Source organism: Gymnoscopelus microlampas, assembly GCF_963454915.1.
Source record: "Gymnoscopelus microlampas genome assembly, chromosome: 12".
NCBI lineage: Eukaryota > Metazoa > Chordata > Actinopteri > Myctophiformes > Myctophidae > Gymnoscopelus > Gymnoscopelus microlampas.
Window position 1 is genome coordinate 15076136 of NC_139949.1, and position 5753 is coordinate 15081888.

Sequence of the window (5753 nt, forward strand, 5' to 3'; positions counted from 1 at the left end):
GATAAGTCAAGATGGCTTGTCTTAGTTTCACATTGTCTTTGTCTATATGCTCTGTTAATACTGTAACTGTAGTCCCAGGTTTCCAGAAGATGGCATACATACCTGTTTCCTGTTCAGTTTCACAGCAGCAGATTTGATCTGGAAATGTGAAGGTGTCATGGGTGTTACCGGTTCAAATCTGCTGCCGAGCCACATAGGTCCAAAAATGTAAAATAAATACTGCAATGAAATACAAATAAATACTGCAATGAAATAAAAATACAGAATTAGATAAATAAAAAAAACACGATGATATAAATAAAAATGCAATTAAACAAATTCAAAATGCAATTAAATAAATAAATGTATTTATTTATTGCATTGTGTTTTCATTTCATTGCATTTATTTCATTGTGACTTCATTTAAAAGACACGGGTTGAGGGATGATCCCTCAACCCATTCTCATTTAAATCTGTCATAACGTTTACTTCATAAATTGATTATAATAGGCCTACCAGACAATGTTACTATGTTGGAATAATGTATTCTGTTTCTAAGGATCATTGATATTCACCACGAGATAAGATTTTGATGGAACCAGTCACATTTTCCAACCCAGCCTCAAATTATACAAGCCAGAGAGCTCTCATCATTCAACACTTAGCAAGTTATTTAGGGTACATCAGATCATACAAGGACTGACCATGACATCATTAAGTGTGCATTTGTTGGGAGTGGTGGTGTATGGGACACTGACACTGAAAGAGAGAGAGAGAGGCAGAGAGAGAGAGAGGGACGGACAATAACGAAGAAAAAAGAAAGTTTGGCATGTGTGTGCATGTGCGCGTGTGTGTGGGTGTATGTGGACAATGCAAAGGGCAGTCTGGTTAGAAGCAGTGTTTATCTTGACAGCGTTACACCCAGACCACCAGCACTGCCCATAAAACACACCGCTGAACAACAAACCAAATCAAAACTGGGTTTTTCAGAACGTCATGTTCCTGGAGACGCCTCAAAGCCAGTCAAACAAGTACTCCCCTTCTTTTCACATAAACAGCAGATGTAGTACGTACCATTCCATTGTCCTGAGTATTTATCCTGTTTGTGTTTTGTCGACCATGTCTTGTCTTCCATGTTTGGACATGGATTTAAAGCAGCTGTTGAGTGTGGTACCGAATCTCAAGATATTAAATGATTGTTTCTTTATTATTCTTGATTCCGCGCGGAATTAAACATTTCACTGGATTTATATAACTCAGAGCAGGAAATGAGCGTCATTAGTCAACCTCTGACCTCTCTCATGTTCCTCGGAGATAAAGCAGGGCATGAGTGGACGCGCCGGGGATTACTTTCCGTGAATAATAGGATGGTGTCTACTCTTATCCTGCCAACATTTCTGAGTGAGAGCCAATGCTTGAGCCTGGAGACTGCGGAGCAAGGCACAATCACTCAAACATGCGCGCACACACGGGCCAATAAACATACATATAGATTATCACAGCAACCTCCTAAGCCGGTTTCTTGACTTGAAACAGATGAGCGACTGGACTGAGTCATCAGCTCCAGATTGACCTAACAAATCCATTTTAAGGCTGAAAGGTTTGTTTTTTTATAAGTTAGCAGTGCCGAGGTGGGGACAGTGGTAGCCTTTTGGTCAGAGAAGTGACCTAATGGTCACTGTTGGTTCACATCCCAGAACAGGGCGAGAAAATCTGAGGAGAAAGTCTGCTACATGGTCACTGCCGTTTGTTTTGTTTGTTATTGTTTGAGACAGTACAGTCCACAACAGTGACACTACTGTTTTGGACAGTACCGTCTCTGTCACGTGGTCACTGTTTTTCTATCATGTATTTGTCCTTATATGTCTGGTTTGAATGTTCTTTTAAATATCCCTCCCTCATGAACTACCCCTCGGGGATAAACAACATTTTTTTGAATAGAATAGAATTGAATACCCAGTATACAGTCTTGCCCATCTCCCTGATCACTGATGATGTGCCCCTGAGCAAGGCACTTAACCGTAATGCTGGGTTCCAACAATGGCCTATGTGAATACAAACAAACTCAGAATACATGTCTCATAGACGGACCACTCCCAGAGAGTAAACTGCAATGAGAACTTTTCCATCGAACAAGGATGAAATGCAGTGAACTCTATTCAGAGTGTGGGTTTTTAAGATATCTATAGACTGATGCCATCTCCACATAGAGTAGCTCTTTCTTCTGAGTTTGTGCTCTGGTCCTTTTCCTCTATTTTCTTCCTTGAATTTAGCTGTGTTCCCCTTTTATTATTTCAGAGAACTGGGGTTATATTCACAACCTACAGTACAGTATCCTTCCTTTTCGGCAACATAATTTATGCCCTGTCAAAGCTACCCCGCATCGTTATAGGAGAGCTTAACCACACAGGAGGGAAAGGGTTACACCCCTTCTAACATCGCAGACAGAACAGCATGTACCACTGAGCGCACACACACACACACACACACACACACACACACACACACACACACACACACACACACACATCCTTCGACTCCGCTGAACTCATCTTAAACAATGCCCATGAGGTGGCCATACGTCTTGAGGAGAGAGTATGAGCTACAATGGCCCAGCCCCTTCTGCAGAATAGGCTCTAGTGACCTCTGCTGTGGTACAAGCAATGCCTCAAAACAGTTTGAGCAATGAACAGCATGGGTCAGGAGCATGCAGGTTCTCTCAACAGACGTGAGGAAGAGACAAGTTGTCCAATTCAAGAGCTACTGCTTCGTGAGAAAGACTGGGTGTTCTACTTTGAATTGGTCATGCCTACGTGTGTGTGTGTGCGTGTGTGTGCGCCTGTGTGTGAATAAGCCTATGTGAATAATATGTGAAAGTTCCTGTACGTATGCTGAAATCAGCATTACTATCACTCTGACTGATGCATTACAGATGATGCGAGTCATCGTGAAGTTGACTATGCTCCTGATTCAGAGCTACGAGGGATCGTAATAATCAGCAATTAATTAGATTCTGACCGAACAACTTCCTGCCATTTAAATCTAGGTCTGAGACAAGGTCTGGTAGTAGTCACCCAATAGATGTTGGTTCAATCAGTTCATGCATGTACCACGCTGGCGTAGTGTTATACGAGTTCAAATCCTGCTCTCAGTGTGAGAGCATATGGTGTCAAGTAACTAAGTACATTTACTCAAGTACTGTACACTTTTGCGGATTGTTTACTTTACTGGAGTGTTTCCAATTTTCTGTACTTTTACTTCTACTCCACTACATCTCAGAGTTTGATATTGTACTGTAGTATTGATACTTTTACTTAAACATTTGAGTACTTTTTCCACCACTGCATATAATCTACACACCATGTAATAAAGCAGAAATGTGTAAGAAAAGAAAGAGAATAATCTATCTGGTCACTGAGCCAATGAATGAAGTAAATAGAGGTCATTGCTTATAAATAACCCTCCTACAAATGCTGGCAGATTTGGTATCTGTACTATAAATAAGCTCGGAATTTCCCATATCCTGTTTTCTACTTGGTACTGATGTGTTTTTCTCTAAACTTCATTGTGGAACAGTTTGACAATGTACCTCCAGGTTAAAGAGCTAACTAACAGGGAGGGAGAGGAAATCATTTTCCTTCAGTATTTTCAATTACAGTAGATCAGTGGTTTTCAACCAGTGGTCCGGGGACCACCAGTGGTCCTTGAGGGAGTACCAGGGGCCCCCCCCTAATTAGTTAACATAGCGTCACAATCATTTTTAACCACTTAGCTATGAGCTTGTAGATCTGCTATTTTTTAAAAACCTTGAAAAAGTGTGCATATCTTTGAATATTTATATTTTTTTAATGCGAAAATTAACTGATATCTTTGCTTCTGGGGGTCCCTGGCACGAAATATTTTCAGATGGGGGTCCACGGCCAAATGTATATCAATTTAGGGGTCCTTGGCATGAAAAAGGTTGAAAACCACTGCAGTAGATGGATTTATAGTTTATGTAAAAATAGATACATCGGCAAGATCAATATATTGTTTTGTATAATTGTCCTCAATCATCACTACTGCCTAACATATGGGACTACGGTAGGTTTATTTTAGGGTTTTTCACAGCCAGGTGAGTCAGCTAGCATAAGGAAAGCTGTATAGCACACTTGGAACTGCGGCGCATTCATCTTGGCAGGGGTGCAGGGAGGAGGGGAGTGGTGGGGGGGGGGGGGGGGGTAAAGTTAGCATGCTCCTAAACAGAGCCACATGTCGCTGGGTCAGCTCCAACCAATGCTGGGCCGCAAGGATGGACCTCAGCCCCTCAGGAGCCCTGCGGATCACTTTCAAAGTTAGGGAAGGAACAGACCAAATGCCAGTGGTGGATAAAGTACTCAAATGTTTTACTTAAAGTAAAAGTATCAATACTGCAATGTAGAAGTACTCTGTTACAAGTAAAAGTCCGGAATTCAAAATTGACTTTGAGTAAAAGTACAAAAGTGTTGGTATCAAAATGTACTTAAAGTACCAAAAGTAAAAGTACTAAAATGTTTGAAAATAGCAGGCTATTTTCAAATGGCCTAGGTATAAAATAGGGCTAAAGTGGTTAATGTATGTTTTATAATGTCAAAATGTATATCCACAAAGTAACTAGTAAGTAAAGTTTTCAAATAATTGTAGTGGAGTAAAAGTACAATGTTTGCCTCTGAGATGTAGTGGAGTAGAAGTAAAAGTATAGACAATTGTAAATACTCCAGAAAGTAAAAGTACCTCAAAATTGTACTTAAGTACAGTACTTGAGTAAATATACTTAGTTACTTTACACCACTGCCAAATGCAGAATGAGGCTGGACTGCGCGGCCAGCTCTCTCAAACCCAAAGAATCCACAGTCCCACCCAAACAAGCCCACAGGCCGTCGACTTCCCCACAAGATAAATTATGAGACAATAATGACTTCTTTGTAGTGAGTAAGAGTGGAGAGTGAGGGAGATGTTCTCACCTGATGAATTTGCGGGTTATAATCATTAGACTTGAACCCTGGTGCGTTGACATTGCTCATGGTTGGAAACAAACAGGCCTTGCCAGATCGGGCCGGTAACTGTGGTGAAGAAATTTGAGACATTTTAGTCACCAACTGAATCTCAAGTCCAGACTCTCTCTTCAATTATCCCAAAAGGTCAAAGTTGAGAATTTCAAAAAGTCCATTCGTTCTGTTTATATACGTAAGAAAAGGAATTTGACCCACAAGTGCACTTCTCCTTTCTCTATAAATGTACCTCTTGTGTAACTTATGTCCCAACTGGTCGTCACTGACTGACTCTGCCATGATGAATTATTTGTGTTTCGACTCCAGCATTAGTAGATTCATAACTCTTCAGTGTTGCATAAACCACCCCAGTAAGTTGACCCATATGGTCATCATAAACTAAAGAGCCTCAACATGTCTGGCCAACTGTAAAATGTCCTGTCAAGAGAGAATGAGAGACGGAGGTAGGCACAGTCAACATAAATGATGAATTCAAACTTGATTTTCTGAATACATGAATATAATAGTGCCTGTACTGCTGGGATACTTGTCCCAAGACCACAAGCAAGTGTACTTGGTGCACATGACCATGGGTTCTGTGGGTTAGCACAGTCACAAAACGGTTGGCAGAGCTGGCACTGCTTCAGATGAACTGGTTTGACTGTGCAAGAGATTACAGTTAACAAAAGACCATACTAATTAATCTTCTTCTTAAGTTACAAGAAATCCAGTCTGGTGTGTAGAGTGTCAGTCCATGTACCGGTC